The 12,409-nt window shown below is 43.0% G+C and overlaps 1 protein-coding gene across 1 annotated transcript in view; it reads right to left on the bottom strand.

The window, feature by feature from the left end:
- The window catches only part of LOC106607731 (heparan sulfate glucosamine 3-O-sulfotransferase 5), a 67,702-nt gene extending 55,748 nt beyond the window's left edge, over positions 1-11,954 (bottom strand). The window contains exon 1 of the mRNA XM_014205000.3: positions 11,576-11,954. The gene's annotated coding sequence lies outside the window, so the exon portion shown is untranslated. The remainder of the gene's footprint in view (positions 1-11,575) is intronic.
- Positions 11,955-12,409: the final 455 nt, after the last annotated feature.

Here is a 12,409-nt window from a genome sequence, read left to right as displayed (position 1 = left end):
TTTGGCAACAGGGATCGATACAACGTAAGTGAAAAGAATACTTGAAAACAAGGCTCCACCAGCAACTAAGTGCTCCATCAGATAACTGCCGCCTATAACTCACATTGCGGAGAGACTGGAGAGAGACTGGAGAGAGACTGGAGAAAGAGAAGGTCCAGCTGCTGGGTGTTTTTCTCTGTCAGGGGACCAATTCAGATTACTCCTCATCACTGTCACTCGCCGTGGCTCAGCCAGGCCACACTAGACTGACTGACACCCAGCACTCAAAGCCCCTCTCCCTGTCTCTCCGTGTTTTAGGTTGACCTCTCCTGGCTGCCACTAGTAGTGTCTCCCAGATGGATCAATAAGCTAGGCAGATTCCTTGATGATTTAGTCTGTGGATGCTAACTCAGGGTTGAATCAGAGCAGATTTGTAGTACACTGCTCCCCCAAGAAACTTGAATCTGACTGGCTGTGTATCTCAATACTTTTTGATTTTAATAAAGTTGTCAACTCCTCCCTTTTCATTTGCCTGGATCCATCTATGCCATCGTGGGTAATTTCCTGCTGTAGAACAGCAATATTAAACTCAACATACTTGAGCTTGAAGCCAATGCCGCTGTATGACTGCCTCCGAAAGCACTCAACAGAAAATTGTCAAAGCTGATCTTTTCACAAGAAATAGCCTCAGCAATCCTGGCTAAGCCGACAGAACCCAGTGGTAAAGACACAAGGTCCACGGTACACACTATGCTCTGCCAACACTGCTAAGTAATTCATGCTTATTGTTTCTGTCCCTGGGTGCTAAAGATTTTGAATCTTTAAAATGGTACAGTGCAGTAAATCTTGCAGCACACCATCCACAGCCATGCAGGGAATAGCCCTGCCAGAGACAGTGGTTGCCAAGGCCCTGCCAGAGACAGTGGTTGCCAAGGCCCTGCCAGAGACAGTGGTTGCCAAGGCCCTGCCAGAGACAGTGGTTGCCAGTGGTTGCCAAGGCCCTGCCAGAGACAGTGGTTGCCAGTGGTTGCCAAGGCCCTGCCAGAGACAGTGGTTGCCAAGGCCCTGCCAGAGACAGTGGTTGCCAGTGGTTGCCAAGGCCCTGCCAGAGACAGTGGTTGCCAGTGGTTGCCAAGGCCCTGCCAGAGACAGTGGTTGCCAAGGCCCTGCCAGAGACAGTGGTTGCCAAGGCCCTGCCAGAGACAGTGGTTGCCAGTGGTTGCCAAGGCCCTGCCAGAGACAGTGGTTGCCAGTGGTTGCCAAGGCCCTGCCAGAGACAGTGGTTGCCAGTGGTTGCCAAGGCCCTGCCAGAGACAGTGGTTGCGAAGGCCCTGCCAGAGACAGTGGTTGCCAAGGCCCTGCCAGAGACAGTGGTTGCCAGTGGTTGCCAAGGCCCTGCCAGAGACAGAAATGTTATAGGGAGATGCAACCACTAAATGATAGCGGTGGATAGCAACTCAAAATTAGTCACGCTTTTCTATCACTTTGTGTTGCATTCCGCTGTCTGACTGTGTGGCCCAAGTTACGTGTGTACTCTGTCACTACATAAAAATTTTAAAAAACGACAGACGTCCTTAAAACTATCAAGTCATCTTTGCCAAGAATAGGATGTTGTTTCAGTAGCGTGAATCAAGAAAAATACTCTCAAGTTCATATAATAAACACTAAACCAGACATATGACTTGCTGGTATTGTTCTTGATGCCACTTGTAAGGTAACATTAGTTCTTATATGTTGATGGTGAAATCCTTCAGTATTCCATTAGGTTTACCTTCGCCTGCATTATTTGACAAGCATTAAACAGCAGAGTTGAAGAAGAGAAATGTGGTCCCTTCTCTCAGCCTTTTCCCGGCCCTCATTCCCGGTGACCATGATGGGGAAAGTGCTTTCTGTGAAATTGATGAACCCGACTGTCATTTCGTTATGCCTGCCATTAGTCTACCCTAATTCTGGTCAGAACGACTTAAGTAAATCAACTTTTGTGCTATGGCATCATTTCCAACCACATCAATAAACCTTTATCTTTTTTTATGGTCAAGCTTCGGCAGAGACGCAGTAACGCAAAAAAAAAAAATATAGAAACTGCTGAACCCGGATGTAACTCGACACGCCACAGAGGGGGAAAAACCCATCACACCCCCTGTCTGTCTCTGTGAAGTAATGAATGTCTGCTCTGCAGTCAGACAACAAACAGACGCTGCTCTCATCATTTTTGTCAACAGAGAGGTCAGGCTGGAGACTTGATACCCTGGACTCAGCCGCAGTGGAAGGTAGAACTTGATGTTTATCAGTTAATTCACAAAGCATGAGACAGCACGAGGCTTGGAAGGGGGACGGAGGGCTTTAAATATATTTTCAATGCACAACAGTTTTTTTGCTAGATCTAAACTTTTAATTCAACTTTTATTTAAAACTAATGCTGAGTGGTGCGGCGGTCTAAGGCACTGCATCTCAGTGCTAGAGGCGTCACTACAGACCCTGGTTCCATCCAAGCTGTATTACAACCGGCCGTGATTGGGAGTCTCATAGGGCGGCGCACATTTGGCCCAGCGTCGTCCGGGTTAGGGTTGGGCCGGGGTAGGCCGTCATTGTAAATAAGAATTTGTTCTTAACTTAGTTAAATACATTTTATTAAAAAAAACTGAAATATCACTTTTACATAAGTATTCAGACCCTTTACTAAGTACTTTGTTGAAGCACCTCTGGCAGCAATTACAGCCTTGAGTCTTCTTGGGTATGACGCTACAAGCTTGGCACAACTGTATTTGGGGAGTTTCTCCCATTCTTCTCTGAAGATCCGCTCAAGTTCTGTCAGGTTGTATTAGGAGTGTCGCTGCATAGCTATTTTCAGGTCTCTCCAGAGATGTTCAATCGGGTTCAAGTACGGGCTCTGGCTGGGCCACTCAAGGACATTCAGGTACTTGTCCTGAAGCCACTCCTACGTTGTCTTGGCTGTGTGCTTAGGGTCGTTGTCCTGTTGGAAGGTGAACCTTCGCTCCAGTCTGAGGTCCTGAGCACTCTGGAGCAGGTTTTCATCAAGGATCGCTCTGTATTTTGCGCCGGTCATCTTTCCCTCGATCCTGACTAGTCTCCCAGTCCCTGCCGCTGAAAACAGGTTTTTAGAAATTTTACATAAGTATTCAGACCCTTTCCTATGAAAGTCGAAATTGAGCTCAGGTGCAATTCAATCAAGGCTGTAACGTAAAATAATGTGGAAAAAGTCAAGGGGTCTGAATACTTTCTGAATGCACCATATGTGTTAAACATTGTTGCATTTCAAGTGGAACTGACAGCACTTTAGCAACATGAAATCATATGAAAATATGTTCATACACACCCCCAGGAAGAATATGATACTTTTAAAAACATTTTCTGAGAAGCGACTACATAGATATGGTCATTTTCACATTTTCATAAATTCTTAGAATGTTTGTGAATTACGTATACTAAGGCATTTGTAAAAGGGGCCATGCTCTTGGAAAATTAATAGATACTGCAGTAAATAAAACACAACAAAAATATCTGTCTTGTCCAGGACCGGAGTCTACACAGACCGGTGCACTATAACCAATCAGAGCTACAGTCGGCCTTTGTGCAAACAAGCCATTTGCCACATTCACTTTGAACTGGACTGTGTGTTTACAAGCAGTTGCAACAGAGTGACTTTAGATCATTAGAACACATTCGCCAAAAGCCACAAAATACACCTGAATGGATTTCTGCAAATATGTAACACCACTAGAGTCCTCTTACATTTGGGGACTTTACAGTCCTATTGATTAAACAACCATGAAAGGGTAGGCTCTCTCTCCCTCAGTTATGCACAACAACAACACGATCAACAACTAATGCTAGTCAGAGCAAGATAAGCTCAAATCTAATGAAGGAACAAACTTTTTCAGCTAGTTGGCCATCAAAATTGCACTGATAAACGATGAGGAACTGTAGCCTGAAATCGGAGTAGATAGCCGGAGTGAATTTGGAAACGCAAGAGATATGCTAACTTGAAAACAGTCGTTTAAGTTTTTGCTAGCTAACCAAATGACACCTGCATCTCTAGCTGTGTATAGCCACCGAAAAAGCGATATGTCACACACCCACTCCTCCAATGGCATGACTTGACAGCCTCCTAGCAGCTAGCTAGCTAGCTAACGTTAGGCTTCGTGTTTTTAGCTTGCTGCATAAATAGATACACTAGCCTATTAGCCATGTTATGACTGACTTGTGATCATTGCCCTTGCTAATTTGATTGTATTGATATTCCCAGCCGATAAACATGGCATCTCTGCTTCTAGCTCCTTAGCAACTTTTCAGCATTTTATTTTTTTACATTATTTGTCCTGAAAGTTTTTAGTGTTATTACATACAGCTGGAATATATCAGAGTGGCAGTAAATCACCAGCATTCCGACCAGAAATACAACTTTCCAGAATTGGATCCTTTATTAGTACCCCCCAAGGCAATTGAACTTATCCCAGAGGCTGTCCAAGACGCCGCCGGCGGAGAAGAGGTATTCGGAGAGGACTTCTGACTCAGGAACCTTGCACTCCATCCACCGCTTCTGAGTATATTACTCGCTAATGATCAGTCCCTGGACAATAAAGTAGATGAGCTCAGGGCGAGGATCTCCTTCCAGAGAGACATCAGGGACTGTAACATACTGTTTCACAGAATAGTGGCTCTCTCCAAATATACTGTCCCAGTCCATATAGCTAGCTAGGTTCTCAGTACATTGCGCAGAATTATACTAAGTATTGTATCCACATACTGTCCATAATGTTTATACATCCCCCCCCCACACACACACACACACCGACATTGCTCATCCTAATATTTATATATTTCTTAATTCCATTCTTTTACTTTTAGATTTGTGTGCATTGTTAGATATTACTGCACTGTTGTTGCTAGGAACCCGTGCATTTTGCTACACCTGCAATTACATCTGCTAAATATGTGTATGCGACCAATACCATTTGATTTGATTTGATTTACATTCAGTCTGTTTTGTCCAGAATACTGAGTCATTGAAACTGAAACAGTGCATCCTGAATGGAGGCAGCAAACAGTGTACCTGGCCAGCTGTGATCTACAACCTGATCGCAATATTTTTTGGGACTACCAAGAAAGTTTACGTCATAGAACTTCGAGTCAAATAGAATCTATTTTTAAAACCTCTTATGAAGTTGGTTTTATAGCATAAACTGGAAATGTGATATTTTGGAGTGGTATTATGATTGTCTGTTTCATATCTACAAAGTAGTTCAAATGCTATCAGTTCCAGTTTAAACTTTAGGTCACCGTTTACTTTGTGTGCTAAACGTGAAATGTTTTTTTGCAATGGGAAGTAATAGTGGCTCTCCACTGGGTGGGCCTGTGTCCATCCAGGCCCACCCATGTCTACGCCCCTGATGCAAACAGCACATGATCACAGTTGCACATAACAAATCGTCTACTCACCAACACTTCGGATTAAACTTTTTCAATGCCTGGTTTAAATACCCATTGTTGCCATAGTTAGAATAAATTGAAAGGTCTTTCCTACCCTACCAGCTAAATGCTCCATGCCAAAACCAGTTGAGAGCTGAACACTCTTGCTGCCTACAGATGATATTCCGCTGAAACTAGGCGTGTATATTTCACGTGCTTTGCGATTGTGTAGCCTACTTTGTGCATCATTTCTCTATTGTACTACATAATTGATGTCGTATACCTCCACTACACTACTTTGATATGCATTAGTAGGGATTAAGAAGTGAATATACGCAATATCCACTGAAGAAAAAAAAGTGGGCATACAGTTTAGACCTGCGTATACTCTCCACTACACCACTGGCTCTTTGTGTTTTACTAAAAGTGCACTCTCCTACATGATTGCGCTGGTATTACGGTTGCAGTCCTTTCAGAATCACCAACCTGCCACACACTGAGGTCCTATAGGTTCGCCACCACGCAAACATGTCTATAACTGACTGTTAAGGCTGTTAAGATATTAATGTTTCAAGAAAGGAGTGTATATATTTGGCCTGGCGAAGCCGTTTCATGCGCTGACCAAATGGAAGCTGATAGTTCAGAGTTTTTTACTCTGCTGCTCTAGGGAGGAAATTACGAGTCCTCACTGTCCGAGACAAGACCGAGTACAAATGTATTGTCCAACAGCGAGAAGTCATAAAGCATGCAGATGCAATACGTGAAAATACATTATCTATGTACATCCAATAGGAGTCGAAAGAGGGATACACTAGCTATCCCTTTTTTGGCCATTGAAATAAGATCAAATTGATCAGAAATACAGTGTAGACGTTGTTAATGTTGTAAATGACTATTGTAGTTGGAAACGGCTGATTTTTTTATGGAATATCTACATAGGCGTACAGAGGCCCATTATCAGCAACCATCACTCCTGTGTTCCAATGGCACGTTGTGTAAGATAATCAAATTTTATCATTTTAAATGGCTAATTGATCATTAGATAACCCTTTTGCAATTATGTTAGCACAGCTGGAAACTGTTGTTCTGATTAAAGAAGCAATAAAACTGGCCTTCTTTAGACTAGTTGAGTATCTGGAGCATTTGTGGGACCGATGTGCCACTGGCAAATTTACCTGAATGTCAAGCCCTGCAAGGGCATGCTAATTTAAACGATTGCTAGTCATTATCATCCTGGCTCTGTATGGAATGCAGCTACATTATAGAACACAGGTCAGGTTATTAACGCCGTGCCGCAGAGAAAAAAATGGAGCGACCTAATCATGTGCTGGTGCCATCAACTGAAAAAAAGTTGGTTGCACCAGCGCCACAAGTGGAACATTTTTGTCTAGAGCCCTTGCAATTTTAAAGCATGCTTTAAAACTGGCAAATGTTGTCTCCGCCCCATGGCAAAATATGTATAATTGTCGGAATTTAGCTATTGTGTGGCCAGTAGAAGGCCCTCTAAAATGTTCGGCCACGCCCACTTCCAAGCCAAAGCTCTCCCTACACTAACTTTGCAACCACTGCTGGAAAGAAATCCTAGGGGAAACACTGACCTGCATTGGACCTTCCATTACACTGAGTGTACAGTACAGAACAGTACACACATTATTCAACGTCACTCAGTGTACTGTATGCCTCAGCTGAGAAAATCTGTTGTTCTTTACAGAAACACTGCTAGAGGTGCAGTATCATGGCTTAGTCTACAACAGAGACTAGTGGAACGATAAGGCGTAAGGCAGTGAAAAACAAATGAGCTGTGAGAGCTTGCAACAGGGAGGAGGAACATGGCGAGGAAGCGATTAGACATCACTCAGAGACGAGTCGGCGTAATTATTTATGCATTCCAAAGTCAATTACACACAGTACAGAGCCCTGGTAGTAAATATGGATCCATGCTAGGGGTAATATACTGCATTTTCATTCAACGGCTTTAAAACCACAAGTACCTCAGAGGGAGAGCTATAACTTCCATTGTTTTTAATCCGAACACAAAGGAAAACAGATACAATATCTGATACCGTGCAATTGTTTCCAAAACCTGAAGCAAAAGCTCCTCGACAACATATGACCAATACTATGGTGTGCATTTTGTGTTTGTAATGAAATCATGTTTATTTCACATGTGAAATGAACATTTAAAAAGGGAAGCTCAGCTAGAAAAAAAAAGCAAAGGAAAATCAGAAGTACAAAAATCGAATGTAATCAAACATAAGGTCTCCAGCGGTACACCGTTGGGAAGGGCGTCTATACTGCACCAGACGAATCCTGAGAATCAAACCCGTATGGCTAATGGATGTGGATTGCGATATTGTTTTCAAAGGCGCTAAAACGCACTGCTGTCCTTCAGATGTTACACAGCCAGACCTCCGCAAATCATTACAGGGAGGTATAATAGAGCACACTTGATCAGACCCAAGAGAAACAAGAGTGCAAGGGAAGAGCAGATCGGTCTGTGAATAATGATCACAGTCACCTTAGCTATAACTCCCTAGCCGCAGGAAGATGGCTTAGATATGGGGTGTCAGGACAGAGGAGTGACAAATTCCCGCGCCATACGCAGCAGCTTTCAATCGCATACAATAAAAAAAAGCCCCCCCTTTCCCTCTCTCTCGCTCCCTAATTGCATCGCAAGCAAGCAATTCATCTCGATTGTTGTTCAGCAAACACGTCTGTTCAAATTGGGCATTGCTGCTAGTTGGCATTTGACCACGGATTATTAAGGATCGGGATTGATGACACAGTGCTTTATAGGGGTACATATCCACTACTGTATGTTTGTTATATTTGTTTACTTAATGAGAGTCAGTAGTCAAGGTCAAGTTAGATATTGCTTGGAAACTATATACACTGAGTGTACAAAACATCAGGAACCCTTTCCATGACAGACTGACAAGGTGAATCCAGGTGAAAGCTATGATCCGTTAATGATGTCACCTGTTAAATCCACTTCAAATCAGTGTAGATGAAGGGGAGGAGACAGATTAAATAAGGATTTTTAAACCTAGAGACAATTGAGACATGGACTGTGTATATGTGCCATTCAGAGGCAGAATGGGCAAGACAAAAGATTGAAGTGAACAGGGTATGGTAGTACATGCCAGACGCACCAGTTTGAGTGTGTCAAGAACTGCATCACTGCTGGGTTTTTCACGCTAAACAGTTTCCTGTGTGTATCAAGAATGGTCCACCAACCAAAGGACGTCCAGCCAACTTGACACAACTGTGGGCATTGGAGTCAACATGGGCCACCATCCCTGTAGAAAGCTTTCGACACCTTGTAGGGTCCATGCCCCGTCGAATTAAGGCTGTTCTGATGGCAAAAGGGAGTGCAACTCACAGTGTTCCTAATGTTTTGTACACTCAGTGTACATCAGCGCTGAACAATTCACAGAAATGTCAGTTATTTTTCAGTTTAAAACAACTAGTTGACCAACTGCGGCCCAATTATTTGAATTCCATTTTTTTTCCCTGTGAGCTCAATGCGCATATTGCAGTTTCTCTACATAAATGAGATCCAGCCTGAACTGTGTGATGTAGTAAGCAGTTGTAGTTTCCAACAGGCAAAATGTATACATAGTATAGTGCATAAAATGTGGTAATTAACTACAATGGCCATAATCCATTGCACATCTACTTGTCCAGTCTTTCTTTTATGCCTGCTACAGAAGAGACAAGAGAATGAGCGATTGTGAGGTTATATAGAGAGCAGCTGTTGCTTAGTGAGGTATCTCTACCTGAAAATACATGATCTACGTGATTGCTAGTCAGTATTCAGCAGTCCTAAAAGTATGCCTTATTTACTTTGAAGAACTCCTAATAGTTATTTTGTCAGAGAGCATAGGCAGCAGTTCTACAGAGATGAGATGACTTGGAATGAAATAATAAAGTCATCAAATTAAACAAATGTAATATAGATAGCTTTGGCTTGAGGTATTGAGAGAATCACTGTAAAGGACACTGTCAACTCTGAGTGAAAGGCTATTCTCCATTTCTCTCTCTCTTTCTTTCTTGAGATTTTTACAGTGCTTGGCAAGCTCTCCAGCCAGCCACGTTGTTTCATCAGCCAGTAGTAGGATGCTCCATTTTTTTTTCTTCCAGAAGGTCAACGGAGACTGGCCTGCTTTCAGCTCCTGCCTGGGAGTCCTGCTGCAGCCCTACCCAGTGGAGTCATTAAGATGAATGCAACAATATGGTGCCCTGGCTGTCTCTTGCTGTCGGCCATCATGGCGTTTATTATCCCAAATTAGGCCTTTGACAACGCAGCAGCCCCTAACTCATCCCTGTGGTGCACTGTTGCCTATGTGGGGGGGGGGGGGGGGGGAGTGGATGGAGTGCAGAGTGGAGAGAGACACTCGTGTTATGAGATCCGTCCTTGATTTAAAGTTTCTGCTGTCTTTCTGAAGATGTGCCAAAGGAGTAGGATATCGAGCTCTCTAGTGAAGACTAGTGGTGCCCACATTGTACGTGCAGGACTGAGCTGGAAAACACACAGAGGCAGATGGCTTAGGGAAGTTATTCAGTTGTCTTTTTACCCACGTTGCGCATTCAACAACATGGCGCTGCAATGTGTAGATTCTAACGTGGTATTGTTCTGTGTGGTTTATCTGTAACTACTGACTTTTACAGATGAGGCTGGAGACTTAACTAATTGCAAAAGCCTTATTAGAAAGTAAACGCAGAGTAATGGTGACAGGCTGATCTACACGGCAAAAAGCATCTGTAGACAGTAATGAAAGTAAATCACCGCAGAGACGAGAAGACACAGAGACGAACACACAGAACAAAGAAGAGCTTACACAGAGAGAGAGAGAGAGAGAGAGAGAGAGAGAGAGAGAGAGAGAGAGAGAGAGAGAGAGAGAGAGAGAGAGAGAGAGAGAGAGAGAATAGTTTGGCGCAAACCAAGTGTTGATGTTATGCATGATTTGGTACTTTACATTTTGGTATCACTTTAAACTCATGGATTTCATTGGCATAGGAAGTATATGACAAGAAACTAGGGCGCACTACAACTACCTACATCTGTGAGGGATACATTATAGGACACTAACGCTTGTGTTCATAAAGCAAAGACCCTCTTAGAGCAACATCTACCCAATCACTAGGAGCCCAGATTAAAAATATGTTTTAAGATCTGAAAATGTCTGACATTAAGAGCTCTATTTGCACATCATAGAAATCAGATTCTATTTTGATTTGCTATAACAAAAATGTATGTCAAAACGAATGTTTTTTGTTTTACCATCAACACTTTTTATGAGCTGCCTGTGTAATGCATTGAGTGACCTCCATCTATATTACATAATACAATATACTGTAAAACCTGCTATAGGCATTCATTATAGGCATTCATAAAGCAATTTGCAGCAAATAACAGCATAAACACAGGTTCAGAATACATAATGTGCTATAAACAGGTGACAAAGTTACAATTTAACTTTGTGGAAACATCCTCGAACTTCTGTAGGTTATTATTACATGGTTATTATAGATGTAAATATAGTATACTATTTATCCAATACAGCCGTGTTTCCCAACTCCATTCCTCGAGTACCCCCAACAGTACACACATTCAGTCTAGCCCTGGACAAACACACCTCATTCAACTCATCAAGGGCTTCATGATCAGTTGACAAGTTGAATCAGGTGTGCTTGACCGGGTTACAGCAAAAAAAAGGTGTACTGTTGGGGGTACTCGAGTACTGGAGTTGGGAAACACTGCAATACAGAACATAACTGTGAACTTAAAGACTGACATGAGGGAAAGACTGGCATGTAAAACTTGTCAACAAAAAAAAAACATGGCCAACAAAAAAATTACGCCAGCAGGTCAATTTTAGCTCTGTCCTGACAGGTGAAAATATGAAGGGAAATGCAAAGGCTTATTATTTACCCATGTAAAAAAAAAAAAAATCCTTCATACATTATGTTAACTAAGTTAGAGACTTGTCCAAACTTTGGGATGGAAACGTAAAATATATCCATTCAGCCATTGGTTCCGTAGTTAGTCTACCTGCCCGTAGAAAACAGCCTAGTCAGAACACAGCGCTGTGCCTAGTAGGTGGAATGAATGACACGTGCAGAATGGTTTTTTTTAACCAACAAAATGTTACTGTAAACCTACCTGTTAGGCATCCTCAACGGGACACGGCTATCCTCTCAGCGGCGAAATGCACAAGAACCGACAAAATGCAGTAGAGGTCAGAAAGCGCCCCCACATAATCTCCTGCAGGCTAGAGCAGGTGCTTCTCGGTCTCAAGCACCTACACGCACTGCCGCAAGAGATGTCCCGGACCGACTCGTCGAGAAAATTTTCTGGTAACCTATGTTTCGAAATGCGATCAAACTATTCTAAACAGTCATCCTGATGGTTCCACACGGAACACACGTGCACACAAATATCGGCGCCAATAAGTCAGGTGTAGGGTAATCTGCTACTAATGTAATGAAGTAGGTTGTGACATCTCGTGGACCTCTGTGGGGAATGGTGAATCTCAGCGCTGTACCGCGGAAACTGTAGATCGGTAAGTGCGTACCCTCTGCTTTCAGGGCACCTTGACAAAAGCACTGTGCAGTTGGAATATGCGCGTTCAAGCTTTTGAGTTCCAAAATACAGTAGGAGTGCCCACCACAGCCGTCCACCAGTAGCAGCAGACTTGTGACTGACGACTGATTTTGAGAGTTTGGGCGTTTCTTGGAGGAGAGAGGTGGATGCGCAAAAGATATGCAGCTCAACTCAGACAAGAAAGGTAATGGTCGGAGCTAGTGCCATACGTTTCTTGTGTAGTAGGCTACTGTAGCCTCTGTGTCCAAATGTCAATCACATTAGCCCACCATAAAAATAAAATGATTTGGTCTTTTCAAATAAAAATCACCAGCTTTGTAGAATTTCGGTTTTAACTATTTGGAATCGTTTGCAACTTCCCATAATTGATAACTGGGACAGCATGTGTGTGTG

Source organism: Salmo salar, chromosome 06, assembly GCF_965601325.2.
Source record: "Salmo salar chromosome 06, fSalSal1, whole genome shotgun sequence".
Classification (NCBI taxonomy): domain Eukaryota; kingdom Metazoa; phylum Chordata; class Actinopteri; order Salmoniformes; family Salmonidae; genus Salmo; species Salmo salar.
Note: the sequence above shows the minus strand (reverse complement) of the source record. Positions and strands in the feature narration are given on the sequence as shown.